The 19,182-nt window shown below is 34.3% G+C and overlaps 2 long non-coding RNA genes, 1 other non-coding gene and 2 pseudogenes across 4 annotated transcripts; 3 read left to right on the top strand and 2 right to left on the bottom strand.

Annotated features, from left to right (window-relative positions):
• The first annotated feature begins 9,135 nt into the window (after positions 1–9,135).
• LOC147473144 (UDP-glycosyltransferase 73B5-like) lies at positions 9,136–10,905 on the top strand (annotated as a pseudogene).
• A 2,005-nt stretch (positions 10,906–12,910) lies between these two features.
• LOC147473143 (carbamoyl phosphate synthase small chain, chloroplastic-like) lies at positions 12,911–14,393 on the top strand (annotated as a pseudogene). Its single transcript, XR_015210557.1, has 5 exons — positions 12,911–12,936; positions 13,172–13,411; positions 13,493–13,572; positions 13,725–13,834; positions 13,913–14,393. The product of XR_015210557.1 is annotated as a carbamoyl phosphate synthase small chain, chloroplastic-like (transcript).
• A 117-nt stretch (positions 14,394–14,510) lies between these two features.
• LOC147473142 (U5 spliceosomal RNA) lies at positions 14,511–14,629 on the top strand. Its single transcript, XR_015210570.1, has one exon. It is a non-coding gene; the product is annotated as a U5 spliceosomal RNA (small nuclear RNA).
• Positions 14,630–16,865: 2,236 nt separating this feature from the next.
• On the bottom strand, positions 16,866–18,576 carry LOC147473141 (uncharacterized). The gene is made up of 5 exons (XR_015210564.1): positions 18,503–18,576; positions 18,316–18,423; positions 17,982–18,044; positions 17,767–17,841; positions 16,866–17,147 (listed from the first exon to the last, which is right to left on the bottom strand). It is a non-coding gene; the product is annotated as an uncharacterized LOC147473141 (long non-coding RNA).
• Positions 18,577–18,582: 6 nt separating this feature from the next.
• On the bottom strand, positions 18,583–19,103 carry LOC147473140 (uncharacterized). Its single transcript, XR_015210563.1, has 3 exons — positions 19,027–19,103; positions 18,818–18,949; positions 18,583–18,630 (listed from the first exon to the last, which is right to left on the bottom strand). It is a non-coding gene; the product is annotated as an uncharacterized LOC147473140 (long non-coding RNA).
• Between the last annotated feature and the right edge of the window lie 79 nt (positions 19,104–19,182).

Raw genomic sequence — 19,182 nt, 5'->3', positions numbered from 1 at the left:
TCTAGAATAACATGCTTTCGATCCTGGGTTACTATTCAAAATCTGTACCAAGTAAACAATACCCTTATTTAAACAGTGCAAACACTAAACACAAGAAAAAACACCAAATGATATACAAATAATAACTAACATACCTGATCACATATCACAGACACCATGCTATAACTTGCTCCATAGTCACCATGAATATCTTGCAAGCATTTCAACCTTGCATGCCAAGCAGTCTAATAGCTAATACTAACATGGAGACATGGTCTTGTATTGTACCTTCATCTGTGGTGCAATCTTTCTTGCAGCCTAATTTGCATCAGTCATCCCATTCTTCAGTTCTGGATCAACAGAACATATGTGTTCATTTACAAATGTTTTTAATCTCAATGTGAAGCCATCAGGCCTGAGTCTCCAATAAGAAACCCAAGGGCAGTCATTACCCTTGTAGCTACCCTTATATTTAGCTTTAATCATATACCTTTCATTGACAATCTTCATATCTACTTTAAATATCATCTTTATGCAATAATCTGAAATCTTATGCCTTAGAGTTGTAATGTCAGACCACTCCATGCCAACTTTCCATTCATCTGAAATTATTGGCATAAATATATCTTCTTCATCCACATACAGATTGGAGGTTTCATTAACAAACTTGTAAATCTCATCACTCCTTGGTTGCTGCCACTCTCTTTCTTCATCTGATGACTGTGTACTGTGGTATCCCTTATCAGGTTGAGGCTCCCTAAGTTGTCTACTTTGGTTTCTAAACCCAACTTTAACATCAATCTCTACTAGATTAGTAGTTTTAAGTCCTGATACATCCATATACTCTGACAGCTTAGTATCTATTTCTTCATCAGACAACTTATTAAAACTACTAAGTTCATCCCAGAAACTATCTTCCCCATCAACCACGAATACACCTTTACCCTTTCTACTATTCTTCTTTCCCTTTGCTTCACCCTTGTCTTTGTCCTTACCACTCTTCTTATTTTCCTTGCTGGCATTTCCCTTGTCATTAGAACTCTTCTTCTTTTGCTTGGATTTCCCCTTGTCATTTGCATTCAAAGCTATATTCTTAATCAATTTTTTGAACTCCATTAGTGTACACATTGCTTCATCATCTTCTTGGTATGCTGGAAATTTAGTGTGTTTGTTGAGGTGCAGGAACATTAGGCAAGACAGTAGACACATCACTTTCACCAATATCATTTTCCACAAATATATGGCAGTACCCATCATCATCAACAACTAACAAATCAAACATTCCTAAAAGCCCACTATCAATGTTTACATACACTTGTTTACCACTAACAAGGTAGAGCATCTTAATGTTCATATAATCCAACTTTGACATGTGACTAGGTAGACTAAAATCTGCACTGAAGTCTATCATATTCAAATATATAGTCACCATCAACATCAAACATTTCCTTAACTGGATATTTTGATTTGTAATGCAAATGTGATAATTCCTCCCCATTTCTTGTTTTTGAAAATAATCCAGCATAATGTATTTTCAGATTTTTCCTATCACCCATTTTTGTAACACAAACATAAATTTTAGACATGTCATGCCCCCCCCCCCCCTATTAACATACAATTTAGACTTACACCCCAACCACTGTTAACATACAAATTATGCGTACCCCCTTGTTAATATATAAAATAAACATACCCCCCCTCTTCCATGCATAAAAAATTAAATATTTTTATCGAAATCGTCAAACGTAACTGCATGCATAAAAATGATAGATCTTTATCGATTTCCAAACTACCAAATCAACATATTCCATCATAATACTTTAAAAAAAAACTCTAAAATGTAACATAATTACCTAAAAGTTGCAGTAAAAACTCGTCCTTGCTTGTCATCTTCAAGTCGTAACAGAATTTGCACCACTAAACAGTTCAAAATGACAACGAAGACCACTTTGTTATGAAGACTAATAATAAAACACCATGAATCCACACTCAAACAGCATGAATCCGCCCAAAAAATGACTGTTGGTTAAAATATATCGTCTGTTGGTTAAATGATTTTTTGTCTTGCAATCGTGACCGTTGATTAGAGTGCATAAGATGCTAACACGTGTGCTATATATTTTTCAAAAAAAAAACTTGGTATTCTGAAGTCAAGGGGACATTTAGGTAATTTTACACATGCAAGGCTTTTTAGGACATTTCACCACGAGATAACAAAGATATTTCCGCGATTGTGTGCGAAGTTTGGGGAGTCTAATATCACTGAATTTGGGGGCTAAGTCTAATTACGTTTCAAAATAGGGTGCGGATCTATAAAACCCTTAATTTTTGGTATTGCCTTTACCTTTTTTGTTTTCATGAAGGAAGAAGATAAAATGTTAAAGAGAAAGAATATTAGGATTTAAACGTACATACGTTATGGGCCAAATGATTGGGCTCCAGCAGTAACTATTTTATTTTTAAATTTTGAAAACCATTTTTTGTGTTTCATTCTCAAAAAATTCAAATTTTGAGAGTTGAAATTTGAAGATTTCGAGAGGGGACGATGTAGTGGCCAAATATCATACCAACCGATATTTTAACCTGTAATTTTGTCTATAAAATGAGATATCGACATAAGAGTCGATATCTCTCTTTCAATTGAATATTGTAGGAAAGAAGTGGGAAAGAAGAAAGATGAAAAGATGTCACAAAGTTATTGGATGTAGCCATATGAAGCAACTATAAAAGGACTAGATGCAGAAGAGAGAGAGGAATAATTTTCATTTTCACATTTTCATTTATGTTTTTCACATTTAAGGAAAGAGAAAGATAGGTATTGGTAGATTGTAAAACTCCATTGCTGATCAATAAAAAAAAAACTCCATTAAACTTGAGTGATTATCTTGATTATTACAAGGGTGATCCACAATAAGACCACTAACATACACACAGATTTATCGTAATTTCGTTTTGGCAAATAATTGGAATCCCATAGCGAGAAACTTATAAAAATCTTAGAATTACATAAGCCATATACAAAAGACTGAATGATTGCTTAGAAGATTTGTAAAAAAAAAAAAAAGACACGCGCATTTAGCTTTAGAAAATTAGTTTAAAACAGATGGAAAAAACTACAAAAGCAAGGAATTATTTAGAGACTAATAAAAATAGGGGCCAAAAAGGCATAGGAAAAAAGAAAATTGTCGATCACCACTCAACAACAACAATAATATTTATTGTACATTGTTTAGATTTATTTTTTTATTTTTTTATTTTATTTTATTTTTCTATTGTTTAGACTTTAAATTTGTGGATTTATTGTCTTCACTTTGGCATTTATTTCAATTGTTTTCATTTTATCACAAAATTTCAATTAATATCTTAAGTAGTTTCAAAACTAAATTCATTACAACAAACAATAAAGATTAATACAGAAAAACATTCAACACACTAAAATTATCATGGATTAACTTAACGATAGAATTCAATACGCAAAGATAAATATGTGTATCAAGGAAATGGGGAATTAATGTTTAGAAAACATACCAATGAAAATATGAAATATTGAGATTGAGAGTCTTGTTTCTCTCTTTTCTTTTTATTTCCCACCATTACACCAATGAACTAAGGTTTTATAACACATACGAAAAGTGATGATTCTATGAATACGTACATAAAGAAGAATAAGGTAGAGGGATTTTCTTTTTTAGGTGTTACGGTGGGGTTTTGGACTTCGGTAACAAATATATTATTTTTTTCTTATAAATAGTAGATGTTATTATATATAGTAGTTTTTTTTTTGGCAAAACTTGAGGGGTTGTGAGTCAATAATCCCTTATTGTATATGCCGCCCTTTGGTGTTTAATATATAAATTAAATTCCAAATATACAATTGTTAACTAAATATTTTTTTTTTTTTTTTTTTTTTTTTTTTTTTTTCGATAATCAATATTAAAAGTACCCAGCAATATTTAAGATTTGAAGATTTGATTAGTATTATATATGGTTTTACAGAACTTAATACAAGCCCTAATTGTTTACTCGATCATATATAGACCTCACATGCTCTAAAGAGATCCTTTAATTATCTGGATTAGAGACTAATCTACTTGCTTGTCTAGCTGTTTGTTTTTTCCTTGTCTTCCATGTACGGTTCAGTAGTCTACTTACCAACTTTTTTACTCCATTTTCGATCCTGTAATACATCCATTAAACAAAGTTCAGTTATGTTGACTCTTTATACATTGTACTTGCTCAACACATTCTATCTACAAACCATCAGTAATGATACACAGACCTACTTAACTGACCTACTAATGGTAACCATTGATTTACATCATATCGAGATATGTGTCCGTGTGTATTTCAATGCAAACCAACGTTATCCAAATAGTGTGTCGCAATAGTAGGTCTAAAAAGTAGGTCCGTGTAGCACTACTCTACACATTTGCACATAAGGCATATCTCTTGTATCCATGTATCCTTTAGCCACAACTTCGTAAACTAGTATGACAAAAAGATAGATATGGCACTCTCGTCCCTATTTCCTAATAATATCAATAATTGAGGCTCATATATATAAACATTTCTCCATTTGTCATCACAAGAGTGCAAGATTGATCTAGGCATCTAGCTTGCTGATGTGCATGCCTTAAAATAAAATGTGATTTTACAAATAAAACAATATTCACTTTATGTTCAAAGCATGAAATGAGTAGAAACACCATTACACCAACTAACACTCCTCATTATCTAATAATTTTTTGTTACATTAATCATAATTAATTATGTATTAGAGACTTTGATGTTGTAGAATGGATTGTCAAACCATAGTAATCTAGAGGTCAAAACACTATTTTACAACTTCTCCAACAAAGCATCCAACATTAGCTTTCATAATGTTTGTGAGGGTAAGGACTAAGGACACACCAATTAGTAAATGTCCAATAGAAGATAGATGTAGCTTTTAATAAACTTGGATTGCCCAATATATATTTATTTAATTATATGAACTCTACTTAAAGTGACTCCAAAATTACTCCATGTTACTGCTAAATAAAACGAATAAGAAGCTGATTTTTGGTGGAGATGTTCTCCACACAATAGAGATCATTCTCACACAAAATCAATTCATTTGAAGATGTACAACCTTGTCAAAAATTGTTTCGAATGTAATGAAATTATCCAACGGCTCAGATTTTTGTAATTTCATAAAAACTTTTAACAATGTTAAACATATATTCAATTGAGTTGATTTTTTGTGAGGGTGTCGTCCATCATGTGATGTATATTTCTACAAAAAATTAGCCCTCAATTCGATCATCTTGTAAGTCCACTTAGTTTTTAGGAGTGGAGTAACTTTGGAGTAATTATTAGGTGGAGTTCATATAACCATTCCCAATATGGGGATACTCGATCTCAGAACATCGGCTTGTGAAGTATGGGGGCAGGAAGTTAAGCAACTTGTGTATGTACTCCCGAAACAATGGTGTATTGTAAGATTTTTTGTACATTGTTATTGAAACTTAGAAACTAAGAAAAGTCAACACATTTTATGTATATCCAGCAGCCTGAATTATAAGCTCACGTGTCGCTCGTTCTATATATGATCATAAAACTGTATTTCAAATGGATCATAAATAAAAATCTCTACACTATATGATACTCGGGTTTTCAGGAACCACCTCTCCACTACTGAGTAGGCAATCTGTGATCTCCCTATTTGCTCCTATCCACTAATTCTCTCACTAAAATTAAAATAAGTCACCTTTTATTAATAATTTAGAAAAACCTCTTTAATGTCACTTAAATAACATAATTATCGCCTCCTCTCTATAATTACAATTAGAATCCGAAGAAATCATGCCTAAGGTTGAGTCTAATGGTTTTGGACTCTTTATCTTTATTCCTCAATTTAATAGTATTTTACAGATATAGATAAGGAAAATGGGTCCATTGGTTTTAGAGGTATAGAATGAAAACCTCAACAAACCACTCCACTTGAACTAGCTTAGAATACAAATAAAGAAAAAAATAATAAAGTAAGTCATACCACTCCACTTGAACTGACATGGAATAGAAAAGTAAGTCATACCACTCCACTTGAACTGACGTGGAATATACTATGTATCTCAATAATACTCCCTATATATAAAAAGTAAAATACAGATAGAGAGTGAAAACCTCCACTTTGGCCTCCACTTTTTGGGAGAAAAAGAGCCATTGGACTTAGCCTAACTATTGATATCAAATGACAGTTTCAAGACTTCAGAAAAAACAAAAAACGATAGCACGGTTTGCATACTGGTGTCACAATTATTAGAGTGATAGAAATCAAGGCTTAAAATATCGAATTCGGTGAATATTTCAATGTATCCAAAAACTGATATATATCGAAAATATCGGAGATATCTATTTTTTTTTGTTGACCAGTCAAAATTTTGTTTTGTATGTCGATATATCAAAAATATCGTCGGTTATATCAGAAATATCATCAATATATCGGTCAAAGTCAACAATATTTGGTCAAATTCAACAATTTATATCGTATATATCGTATATATCGGTCGATATATATCGTTATATCGGAAATTGTGATATATAACAGGAAAAAAAGGATTCAATATTCGGTTGAGATATATCGAATATATCCATATCGGTGTACCAAAAATATAATATATATCAGTAATATATCAGATATATTGGCAATATTTTGGCCTTGATAGAAATGAGCAAGGGGGAGACACTGGATTTTGGCAAATCACTAGTACACTGTTGGTAAAAGTGCACACCACGCCCACTTTGCCTTGAATTTTCGTACAGGTTCCCTAAAGTAAAAGGTTTAAATGTATAATTAGTGCAAAGATGAGAACTATTAGGGATGTGAAGGTCATTTGGTAATTTCATTTTAAATTGACCTTCACAAAGCATTTACTGGAGAAAACTTGGGTCCACATCGATTGAAAATACAGTGCAAGGAAAGGTAGTGCTGTAGCCTGTGCAAGAGGAAGCTTGTGATTTTATGTGCGCTGTGTTCTCCTCCGATCATTGAAAACCATGTGCAATATAAAACTTTGAGATATTTTTGTTTCCTTCACAAAATGAAATATTGTATAGACAATTATACACGCTACTTCAAAAAAATAAAAATAAAAAATACATCAAATATATCAATTGATGAGCGTGTAGTTATTTTTAGTAGGATACACTTAGTTTCCTAAAAAAAATTATTGATCTTGTTTGATCCTATAAGCAATTTTTTTTTTCGATAATGAGTTTTATAAACTAGTTGACATAAGTTGTGATTTAACACTTTCTAGTTAGAAAGTTGAATGTGAAAAAATTTGAGAAAACAAGAAAGCGAGCGTGGTTTCGGTGGATACAATATTTTAGTAGTGTTGAAAACTTGTATGTAGTGGCACATCGGCTCACCTTGAAATAAATTTCTGGCTCTGCCCCACTGTAAATAAGTGTTTAAAATAAATTTAATAATGTAATATCGTCATAAAAAATTGAGTGACAATTTTTGAAAAGCTATTACTGCACAAGAAATTTTTTATAAACTTGTTATCGATCAAATTATTTGACCTATAAATCAATATCTATAATCAACCTATGTAGTGGTTCCTTGTGCTATCACATTAGTGTTATGCTAGTCAAATTAGCTTCTAAAAAAACATATATTGCTAGTTGAGGTCACAGTTTGGGATTTCAAAATTATTAGAATTTTGGAAATATGAAAAATTGAAATTCACAATATTTTGACCCGTATCATATTTTGATTTCGATGAATTTTGAAATGATCAATATTTTAATTCTATATTGTTTATTACGTTTTTTTTTAAATCAAAATATTTGGTGGAATTCTGACATTCCGTTTGGAATTGTAAACACTGGCTGAGGTATGCGGAGGTATAATTTCATATTGGACATGTTCCATGCCTATATACTATACTAGAATGGTGCACGTGTTATGCACGCCTTTCTCTCTCCTCTCATCCAACCATATCTCTTTTTTTTTTTTTTTCTTTCTCTCTTTTAAATAGGGTAAATTAGATAAATAATAAAAAAAATATTGAGGCAAATAACAAATGACCAAGCAAGGAGTATATAAAAAATAATAAAACATTGTTGCCCACTAGATAAGAGGCGTAATCTTGTAAAGTACTAGTGTCATGCACGTGCTTCGCATGTTTGGAATAACACCATATTAGTGGGACCTAGTTGGTGATGATTTATATTTTTTTTAGTTTCATATTTATCTTTCTATTTCAACTATTATTACTATATATTATAGAGGTTACTATTGGTATTTAAAAAAATACATGTGGGCAAAATAGTAAGATTGAAGAAATTTAGAGTTACGTAAAAAAAATATTTTTTTACTGTTGCGAGACTGTAGATAAGAGTTGTGATTTTTATAATAGTTTTATAATAGTTTAGATATTATATTATAAAGGCTACTATTAGTATTTAAAAAATACATGGGGCAAAATAGTAAAGTTGAAGAGATTTAGAGTTATATAAAAAAATATTTTTTACTATTGCTGGACGGTAGATAAGAGTCGTGATTTTTATAATAGTTTAGTATATTATAGAGGTTATTATTGGTATTTAAAAAATATATGGGGGCAAAATAATAAAATTGAAGAGATTTAAAGTTATATAAAAAAAATTATTTTATTATTGTAGAACTGTAGGTAAGAGTTGTGATTTTTATAATAATTTAATATATTATAGAAGTTATTATTAGTATTTAAAAAATATATGGAGACAAGATAATAAAATTAAAGAGATTTAGAATTATATAAAAGAAATATTTTTTTCTTGTTGCAGGACTGTAGATAAAAGTCGTGATTTTTATAATAGTTTAGATTTTAGATAGCAGACTCAACTCAAAGCCATGAAATTTCAAAGGCCAATATTGGACGTCACGACTTTAACTGTCAAACTTCAATAATAGATCTTTGGCTTTTACTCTTTTCGATATAAGGACGACCACTAAAAGTGGAAGGGGGGCTAGTGTGCTGGCACATCTTGTTGGAATCTCGAGACAAAATACCATACGTCACCTATTGACCTCAATAGTGGCCAAACTCATCACACTGGAAACCTTCCAAAATATTGGTAAATCCAAAATTATTGTTTTTTTACTTTGATAAAGAGCTCCTCCAATTTAATTAAGGCAGCTCCAAGCTCGCTCATGACCTATATAAATGTGAATAACTCTAGCTAATTGCTACTGTACCTTAGAATTGCCAAAAATCACTGCCCTGGAAGAGATACTAGAGAAATATAGCAAAGTCTTAATCATGGGAGTAACTTCTCAACCACCTCACATAGTAATCTTCCCGTTCATGGCTCAAGGTCACACCCTTCCTCTACTCGACCTTTCGAAAGCATTTTCACGTCGAGGTATCAAAGTAACAATCATCACTACCCCAGCTAACGCTACATCAATCCAAACGTACATAGTTGAGCACCCAAATATCCATCTCAAAGAGATATCATTCCCTTGTGTTCATGACCTTCCAAAGGATTGCGAGAACACATCCCATCTCCCTACAATGGACCTTTTCCTCTCTTTTCTTAATGCCACCAAACTACTCCAACTTCCCTTCCGTGGTGTGTTACAAGACATGTCCGATTCAGAGTGTCTTCCTTTATGTGTAATCTCTGACTTCTTCTTGGGTTGGACACTCGAAACATGCCGTTCTTTTGGCGTCCCTAGACTCGTGTTTCATGGGATGGGCGTGCTATCTATGGCTATCAGCAAAACTGTTTGGGTCCATCAACCACACCTGAAGGCAACATCAGATTCTGAGCCGCTGCATCTGCCTGGTCTAAATCTTCCATTCACACTCACAACGGCAGACTTGGCCGACTCTCTCCGCACCCCAAACCATGATGATCCTATGTCAAGATTTGTATCGGAAGTCGGACAGGCTGACGTAGAGAGCTGGGGGATTATAGTGAACAGCTTTTTTGAGCTAGAACAGCCGCATGTCAGTTGTTTCGAGTCCTTTTACACGGAGGGGGCAAGAGCTTGGTGTTTGGGTCCACTTCTACTGTACGACGAGAATTATAATAAGAATAAGCACATGCAGGAGAGGGAGAGAATTACGGACCAATACACAACACCCATGTGCATCAAGTGGCTGAGTAAACAAGCCAAGCCAGCGTCGGTGATCTACGTGTCGTTCGGAACCCAAGCTCACGTGTCCGACGCCCAACTGGATGAACTGGCATTTGGATTGGAGATTTCAGGATATCCATTCTTGTGGGTGGTGAGGTCTAATACATGGTGCCCACCTGATGGACTAGAGGAGAGATTGACGACCAGGGGTTTAATAGTAACTGAATGGGTGGATCAAAAGCAAATATTACGACATAGAGCTATTGGAGGTTTCTTGAGCCATTGTGGTTGGAACTCGGTGTTAGAGAGCCTAAGTGTTGGCGTTCCAATTCTCGCGTGGCCTATGATGGCCGAGCAACCTTCAAATGCTAAGCTTGTAGTTGACGGATTCAATGCTGGGGTAAGAGTCCCAGTGGACATGGGGTTGCCGCCAGAAGACCGCACTGTAGAACGAAAGGTCATATGTAATAGTGTGAGGGAATTAATGGGTGGAAAGAAGTCAAATTATGTGAGAGAGAGAGCACAAGCATTAGGACAACCGCGGTGCGAGCTGTACAGGAAGGTGGGTCGTCTTACGATAGCATGAGCCAACTGATCGACAAGTTATGCACTGATCATGCTCAAAACTAGTCCCTACTTCTGTTCAAAAAGTTTGTCTTATATCATGACTAATTGATTAGTGTTATATATTTGTTTCTACATGGATGAGCACTTCAGGTGATTTCAGTACAAACCAAAATGGCATGAGAACGGAGTTCTGTAATTTAGTTAATGAGTGATATTTGAATTCTTCAAGTTTTGTTTCTTCACTCCATTGCTTTGAATAATTCAAGGATCTAAAATGAGGGCACTACTCCAGTACTCCTTATTAAAGTAGGTTTTTTCTTTTTAGATCTGTTGGCATTTTGAAATCAGATCTTTAAGACAACGTAGTCTTTGTAAGATAGTTAAGAGCATCAATACATCATCAACACATTTGTAAAATCCATTTCCAATGTGCACAAGTAGCAAAAAAATTGGTAATTTGTGGCTCTAAATCCTAGTGTCGCAATTACCAGAATCCAAACAAAATTCGTGAGAAGCACAGGACAAGTTCAACCGTCTCACGTTGGGAGGAGACAAACTCAATGGTTCAACCGATGTGATTTAAAATCCCAAATCAGATACCTAAAGTCTTGGCTCGTTGGGGCCTCTCCACTTGATCACCAGTTGTTTTTAAGTTGGATGCCAAGATTTAATAGAATTGTCTAAAAAAATGAAAAAAAAAAAAAAATTCTAATATAAAATCACACGGAGATCCGTCGGGCTTTTGTTTTTCTAATATATATACAATTTTGAATTTTCATTTTCATTCACCACTTCATGCCAAACTCTTCCAATCTCTCATCTTTACTCTCAATCATAAAACATGGATCGTAGAGTTGTTGGTCATTGATCGGTTTCTACTTTTTTCCAGTTGATGATGAAAACTTGTGTCGAAGCCTATATTCGTGCAACCACTGAAATCAATCATGACATTAGTGTCAATCTTTCGACCCAGAACTCGATTTTGAGAGAGAACTTGGGACATCTTCAAACAAGTGGAGGGTAGCGGAGACAGAAGTGTTGAGTCCATTTTGGCTCGTTTTTTGGAGATTTGCAAACTATGTAAGAAATCTCTTGAGATAGGCTTATGGAGCTATTAACACTGAGGAACGAAAAGAACTGCGGTGAAATGTATGTTTGAAGAAATAAGAAAAGAATAATTTACTCATAATAAAAAGCGTTGAAGTTTAAGATATAGCAACACCTTTTGACATCTCCATGTTATTTGTCAAAAAAAAAAAAAAAAAATCACAATAGGAGAGTATCAACAACGCAATTTTCATTTTCACTTCCACAAAAATATAAACAAAAAAGTACCATTTTCATCTTATGCTAAAATTACGTTTTTTCTTTTGGACGGGAGAAGTAGTGTTGTCCCAATATTTTTTACTTAAAATGATATCTAAAATGATTTTTTTATATAAAATAATATCATTTTTTGTTTTATTCTAAAAAATGAGATGGCTAAACTTTCTTGTCCCAACCATTCTATAATTTCCACAAATTTGATTTCGTAGTTTCTAAGTTCTAACAATTGCTAGAGATAGAAACGGTTTTAGAACGCATTGGAGAACAAAATTGCCAACCTTTTTCCATCGGTCACATCAAAATATGTCACATTAGAATCACTTTTGGCAATACGCGCGTTGATGATCCTCTCAAGTGATGTTTGAATTCTTTTAGCTTCGTCGTTTCGCTTTATTGCTTTGTATCATTTCAAAGATCTTAAGCCAAGAAAATTATTATTAAATTATGTGTTCTTTAATTACTCATCTAGTTTAAGAATCTTATCTTTGATATGGTCGATAGTGTGGATCTCAGGTTAATCCTTATGATATAATTTTCTTTCTTTACCTTGTTATTCATTTAAAAGAAACCAACATGAGAACAAATTGACAACCACATCCTATACTGAACTGCGACGCAGGTGCCAAAAGTTACATATATCATATATGTAACGGCTGTAAGCACACTGCATTATGGTACGTAAAGAGATGATGTCTTCCATTTTGCGCTAATTCTGGAAGAATGCCAAATTTTCTGCCCTTTTGTGCTCATTTTCCTTTAAATATAACCACCAGTCCATCACTGTCTTTTCTCCTTTATTTATTTATTAATTCTTTGAAACTTTTACGGGTCAGGCAGACCCATCTATCTAATAAAATATAATGGTGTGAGGCCCAAAAGACCCAATCCAACGGCTGCAATCATTTTTCAACAAAATATGACATGGCAGAAAAAGCTGCTCCCCGCTAGTATGTTGCTTCTATCCACAACATCTGGATCCATGTGATTAGATCTTATTTTCTATCTGCCCTAACTTCCTCCATCACTCCCACCCCTTTTCTCATCGAGAACCCACTACTGAAGAGAGTATTCGCCTCAGTGTCGAGAACTCGCGACTGAAGAGAGTCATCCGCGATTTAAAACCAAGTATCCATGTCTCCTCCCTTCTAATTTTTTCGTTTTTCATTTTTCTATGATTTAAAGTGTGATTTTCTTTCCACAACAACCACGACCTCATAGTATTCGTCCAAAAAACTCAGATAGTGGAACTGCGTATTTCATATTGGCCTTTCTTTTATTTGTTCATGCATGCTTTTTTCATTCTGTTTATCTAACAGAAAATAGCATCCGAAAAAACTGTAGAAGAGGGGTTAAAAAGAAGGTGCAATTTTTTGTAATCTTTGAGGCACGAGCCTTCTACTCTATATCATCATCATCACTTCGGTATTAGATTCTTGCTTTTCTATATGCACAATTTCTTACCATTATTAACTAATTTCCATAACTAATTTCTATTTATGGAAGTCTAATAGGTGTATTGAGCACAGAAAAGTCTAAAACTGATGAGGAACTCTTGGAAATGTCCCGTACCTGGAATATTGTTGGTAAGTTTAGATTACATATTGCGTTAATAAGGAAGTTGCGCAAGTTCAGCTTGTATTGTACTATTTTGTTACAACTTTTGTGGTCTCACACAGTTTATGAAAGATGACCTGCAACATTAGAATAATATTCCCTTCTTGATGCAAATGTGCAGGTGTTGATTTAATAAGTGGTGTCTCTTGCACTGCCCCTTATGAATGGGTAGACAAAACTGGTTCTGACTGGGAGTTCCTCAACAAAGGAAGTGAAGACGGAAATTTTCATGTTAGTGGTCTACTTTTAGTGCAATAGACTTGTTTTGATGTCGATAGTTCTCACTGTTTTTCTTTTTGTGTAATGAAGGTTGTTGCCTATGATTTTGGGATCAAGCATAACATTCTACGGCGTTTTGCATCATGTGGCTACCTTGTACATGGCCAGTCAAAATGAAATTTAGCAATGGACCTGGGGATCCTTCAGCAGTGTCTTATGTTGTTGAAATATTGAAGGAAATGCTTGGAAAGGTTCTTGTTTTTGGCATTTGCATGGGACATCAATTACTTGGCCAGGCATTGGGTGGTAAAACGTTTAAAATGAAGTTTGGTCATCATGGAGGAAACCATCCAGTCCGTAATGTCCCGAATAGTCGTGTCGAGATCAGTGCTCAAGTATGTTAAACAAACTAACAAAATACTCAGTTGCTCACTTTGGATTCATTTTATCAAATTTGTAAACTTGAGTATCTTTTGATTAGTAATGAGGCATTTGTTATTCATTGTACTCCTATAAACTTAACACTTTTTTAGTGATATTTGTATCCATAAAAACTCCATTGATACTTAAAGTGTGTGTGTCTGGTAGCATATGTTTGTGTTTTTATTATATCGTTGCAATTGTTAGTAAACAACTTCTGACTTGTTAGTTTCGTTGAACGGGTGTATGTCATGTTTTCACTAAACAATACCATGTCGTGAACACAGAGCGAACTATTCTATCGACTTTTACTAAAGAATATCGTGTGTTTATCACTTATTGTGGGATACGCCTGTTTTCGGTAAGATACCACCCTGCAAGGAAATAAAGGAAGTCCCCCAAAGAAAGAACTATATACTGATGTTTTTTACTTTTTGGTTACTCATTCATGTTCTTTCGTAGGTACAGAATTCAATTATGCAGTAGATCCTGCATCTCTTCCAAAGGGTGTTGAAGTAACTCGTGTTAATTTAAATGTTGGGAGCTGTGCTGGCCTTGCATTCCCTGTGTTAAACATCTGCACATTTGGACCGGATTTATTGAATGACAGTTAGCCTTTTAACACGATCCAAAACATTAGAAAGTCGTCAAATAATGGGGAGTTTCTGTCCAAATTACCCCTCAGGTGGTTCAAGTTAGTGTCATGTCAAGTTTTTCAACCTAATAATCATTCTTAACCATGAATGGAACAATAGCCAGTATAATACAATCAAAAGGGGGGGAGTTCAAGTTTAGGCTGTTTCTACAGAGTTAGTGCATAGCGACTCTATATATATCAAGAAATGCACGACACGGGCATACCCTAGTTCCTTAAAACCTATACCACTTGGCACTTGGCCACTTACATCCTCACTCACAATTACATTTAGCCTTTCATCTAACTGATCAGGAATGCAATTCGTAATATTTCTATCTTCCATTTCGCAGCTCTGTTGTTTTTTCTATAGATGTGCTGCTTTTTTATAGAGAGAACTACATTTTCATAATACCATGGGACTGGTTTCTTACCTTGAATGATATTGACTCCCCTCATAAATTAGAATTAATTCTAACATGCATGTAGTTGTCTCCCTAGCTGCTACCTTTTTCCAGCTAGTATTCCATTTAACTCTTGATCTCTTGCAGTATGACTTATCTCATCGTGCCACTACCTGTATACATTAGAAGCACATTTCCTTCACTGTCCCTTTCCTTTTCTTTGGTATCTATCTCGTTAATACACCACTACATTCGTCTTTCATGCACTACTCCTTGCATAGTTCACCGCATGTGAATTGATCCATATTGCTAACAAAAGACATCACATACCTACTGAAATGGCTTCAATGGTTTATTCCTCAACTTATTGGCAAGAAGGCTACAGGTTCACTATAAACACATGGATTTTCTCACCAGATTAAACACAGATTGAATACTGAATGTAGTTCAACCTGATGATAAATCATCCCTTTTATATATGTTTTTTGCTTTTGTTGGTAAAATGTGGTGTTAGAACATCTTTAGGAGAGAAACAAAAAAAACACCAAATTTTTTAACCAAACCAAACACCAAACCAAAAAAATACCAAACTAATTTTAGGAGCAACATTAAATTTTCGACATCAAATGACGCGGTTTTGGATAAACCGCACCATATAGCCCACGCAGTTTTCTCAACACTGCGCACTGAAACCCGTCTCACAGGCCCAAGTCCACGCGGTTTTCCAAAAACCGTGCGGTGTTAAAAACACCGCGTGTTATTTCTATAAAAAGATGACCAAAACCGCGCGATTCAATCACTTTTAACTTTTCTCTCAATTATAAACTCTCTCCTTAGTAAAAAAAAAAACAAAAACCTACCTAAACTTTTGAAATTTTATATGGATAATTTTCAACCTTTCGACGGTGATGACGATATATATTGGCAAGTACAAAAACGACATTGGCGATGAAGTAGAGGTATAAAGTACAAGACGGTAGGGGAGAAGAAGTCGAGGATGTCGCGCCGACTGATAGACATCTCTATGTACTTAATTATCAAATGAACGACTTCAATTGACAATTTAATTCCGGTAAAACACTTAATATGCAAGTTGTATCTTTTACACATGATACAAAATCGTGTCGAGTACAGTGGCTAATTCTCAGGTAATTAATTAGTTTTCACTACACCAAAACAATTTTTTTGTGCGTCACAAATAATTTTAGTGACACCATTTTGGCGTCACAAATATTGTCACAATTTGGCGTCAATTATTTTTGTGACGCCATTTTGACGTCACAAATATTTGTGACGCTAAAATGGTGTCACAAATTAGTAACGCCAAAATGGTGTCACAAATATTTGTAACGTCAAAATGACGTCACAAAATGTTAGAAGTCACAAATTTTGTGACATCATTTTGGCGTCACAAAATTTATTTTAGAAAAAAATAATAATAATTAGTTGTTATACATCCAGATAACAACCAATTATTATTATTATTATTATTATTATTCAAGATACAACTTGCCCTAGCCACCACCGGTTACTATATGAACTAGCCAAGATACAACTCTTTTTAAAAACAATCCATTCCATAAAATACACAATCACACCGTCAATCCCATTCAAGAATAAAACATTCATTCCATCACTCAAAATTATCAGGTCATTTGTAAACACCCTACTTCAATTTTCTAAGCGAAAAGTACAATACAAATCACATGTAAACACCAAGTACTTCAATTTTCCAAACGAAAAAGTACATTACATTATGCTTACAACTAGCTAGAAAGAAAGTCTTCTTATTAGAAAGTGACCAAGTGGCAATATCGACCACCTCCGTTCTTCAAGGTCGGCAACAAACAAATGCCACAAGTATTACCTATTTCATTTAACAAAAGAGTTTAGATAGACTTCTACCTTAAAATGTAACGAGAGATATATACAACAATATTTCAAACATACACTCAATATGATAATTAAGTAAAAAGAATAACTACTTCTACACTTTTGACCAGGAAATTTACAACTTTATAATATGTTACGTGGACACGCCATATTTATAAGAATAATCCGTGTTTATCGATCCACGTATCCGTGTTAGACACATGTTGTATGCGTTATACCTCAATTTTTGATATTTTGCCACGTTGGATACAGACATGTGGATCCACGTCAATGTAACTTAGCTTTTATGTTCAGTATGTATCTTGTGCATATCCACCCTAGCTATACTCTCGAAACCAACAGAGGTGCACCAACGATAAGCCAAAGAACAAGCACAGACAAGACCAAGCCTTTGAAAAATCAATTTCTTTGGTTTCTGTTAGAAATAGGTGGATTTTATATTAAAAAAGTTACAGGTAAACGTGTAAAGCTGAAACAGTTGGGAGGGAACTTGTTCATTTCTTACGAGAAGCACAAATACACAAAGGACTCGAATATATTTGTCTGAACGAATTTGATTATATACACAGTAGGGTACATATCACATGACTAACCTTGAGAACTTCAGGCAAAAGAAGCGGACATTCTTTCAGACACTTTTCAAGGAAGAAATCATGGCATCGGATAACCTGCCACAAAAAATATCATTACTAGATGATAGACATTGGTTTGGAACAACAAGTATACAATCCTAAGCTATTAGCTGACACAAGTTTTGCAAGGTAACGAAGAGGGGGTATGACCGCACTTGATAGGAACAAAATCAAACCTCATCTATGCTCTTTGTAGTTTGTAGTTTACAATGCATCACATGCCAATTCGGTTCAAGAACCTGAAAACAAGAGAAAGTTAAAGTAAGTGCGCAAAAACATTGAAAACTCACTTTGATCGCCCAATTTCTCTATATAAAAACAGACACTTGTTTCAGGACCAGAGCCATGAAGTATGGCTTCACCATAATAGCAAAAAAAAACAGCGGATAAAAACCAATCGTCATCGCTTTACCAAATCCAAGGAACAACGTGACAATACTTTTCGACCAACTATAGGTTCTCCTGGTGTAATCACTCAAAAATAGCATACGAAAGAGAAATAAATCTCACCTCAAAGGTCAAATAGTGGAGAAGACTATTAATAAATTTAAGCATGCTGCAACAAAGCAGTGATGACCGGGTAATACCAGTTCCCCGTGTTTTAAGGGCACGAACTCCCTGCAAAATTATACCTATATTAAATACAAACAGATATTAGATCTTTTGACCGAGCTGAATGATTATGCCAGAGCCATACCTGATGATTTTGCCACGCCCCACATAGTTAGCGGTTCACATGTTCACAATGGAACAAGAAGTGAAAAATCAACTCGATACTTTTGAGGAGGGCTTTCTTGAGATAGTGAGGGACAGGGGCCATTGAACCTGCATCACCATCCAAGAACCATATACACAGAAAATAAATAAGTTAAAATTAAGATCATAAAAACTGAAAATTCCAAGTATATGTCACAGACTTTAAGGAAGGGTTATGAGACACTATGGTTTACCAAAGGGATAACAGGTTTCACGATGAAAAAAGACAAGAGAGACCGAAAGATTAATTAAAAACCTTGTAAATCAAAGAAAATGTTTCCAGGCCAATAACGCTTATTGGCTCTTCTAAACCATTACTATCCGAAACAGGTCTATTGACATCAAGATCTTTCAGGGTGCTCAACCTTTTAAGCAGTGAGGATTTTTCCTACAAAATTAGACGAAAACCAATGAAACTGGATGCCATACCAAACATGCAAAAAATGTTATAGGGTAGTCTTTTACCACACAACACGTGAGGTCCTTGTGACAAGGATCTGCTGCAGCAGCTGTGGTCCGCAAAGCAAGTTCCAGGAGAGACTAATTTACCATTTAAAAGAAAAATTAGAACCAAGTTGTCCATTCGATACGTAATCTGATTAACAAGAATTGCCTATGAAA

The sequence above is a fragment of the Coptis chinensis genome, unplaced genomic scaffold, assembly GCF_015680905.1.
Source record: "Coptis chinensis isolate HL-2020 unplaced genomic scaffold, ASM1568090v1 utg4374_pilon_pilon, whole genome shotgun sequence".
Taxonomy (NCBI): Eukaryota; Viridiplantae; Streptophyta; class Magnoliopsida; order Ranunculales; family Ranunculaceae; genus Coptis; species Coptis chinensis.
The sequence above is the reverse complement of the archived record's forward strand: the minus strand, read 5'-3'. Positions and strand labels throughout refer to the sequence as shown.